This window comes from Triticum dicoccoides, chromosome 5B (assembly GCF_002162155.2).
Source record: "Triticum dicoccoides isolate Atlit2015 ecotype Zavitan chromosome 5B, WEW_v2.0, whole genome shotgun sequence".
NCBI classification, from domain to species: domain Eukaryota; kingdom Viridiplantae; phylum Streptophyta; class Magnoliopsida; order Poales; family Poaceae; genus Triticum; species Triticum dicoccoides.
This window is the reverse complement of record NC_041389.1, coordinates 471089627-471090487: the sequence shown is the minus strand read 5'-3', so window position 1 is coordinate 471090487 and position 861 is coordinate 471089627. Positions and strand designations below refer to the sequence as shown.

Below are 861 nucleotides of genomic sequence, written 5' to 3'. Positions count from 1 at the left end.
CAACCAAACAACTGAAGTTTGCATCTGCTTAGGGGCGTAGCCAGGATTATCAACCATTGGGTTCAACTATACTAAATAGTGGGTTCAGTTCTTTGCTTAGTCTTAAGCTAGTGTAAATCTATAAGGGACATGCCAAATTTCATTGGGTTCATTTGAACCCAATGCTAATGAGCTGGCTCCGCCCCTACATCTGCTCACACCTTAAGCACAAAAAGGATAACCAAACAACAGAGGATAAGTGTTCCTCCATGCGATGCAGGCAATCAAACAGGTTGCATCTGCTGCATTTCAAGAATCAGACTGGCTGAAGATGGACATGCAATGCAGCTACTGTTGCAAACTGAAACCAAACACGCCTTTAAACAAGCTTTTGTGGGGCCTAAAACCCATGTGATGTTGTGAAACAGGTGCACAAGCGGCTCAACCACCTAGTGAATATACAGTAGAGTCCGACTTCCAGGATCCTGCGGCGGACGAGGCGGCTTAAATCTGGCTGTTATCAGCCGGTAGATTTGTAGCATCGGCCTTTTTTTTAATCTCTCTCTTCACCTCGGCTGGATTTTTTCTCATTTGGACCAGGTCGCGTGCTTTATTTTCAGACCGATCGGGCGTGAGTGCGTCACGCAGGCGGACGGAGAAGGCTAGTCAGCCCTCTAATCCCCCAACCCATCCGCCGCCGCCGGCGGCGACCACCACCGGAGCTCTCAAATTCCTACCGCCAGCCGCCCGTACCGGCCTCGATCTCTCCTCCGAGGTACTCCCCTTTCCCGCACCTTTGTTCTCTCTCCCACCCCGAGTCCATGACCTAGCAGCACGGCGGCACGGTCTAAAGCTCCCCCGTAGCCTACACCGTGTTCCACA

The 861-nt window shown here is 51.2% G+C and overlaps 1 protein-coding gene across 2 annotated transcripts in view; it reads left to right on the top strand.

Annotated features, from left to right (window-relative positions):
* Window positions 1-576: 576 nt before the first annotated feature.
* LOC119310898 (methyl-CpG-binding domain-containing protein 2-like) overlaps window positions 577-861 on the top strand; it is a 7738-nt gene continuing 7453 nt past the window's right edge. Inside the window, exon 1 of one of the 2 annotated variants that reach the window (XM_037586515.1) lies at window positions 577-754. The gene's annotated coding sequence lies outside the window, so the exon portion shown is untranslated. The remainder of the gene's footprint in view (window positions 755-861) is intronic. The other variant, XM_037586516.1, reaches the window with a different exon arrangement.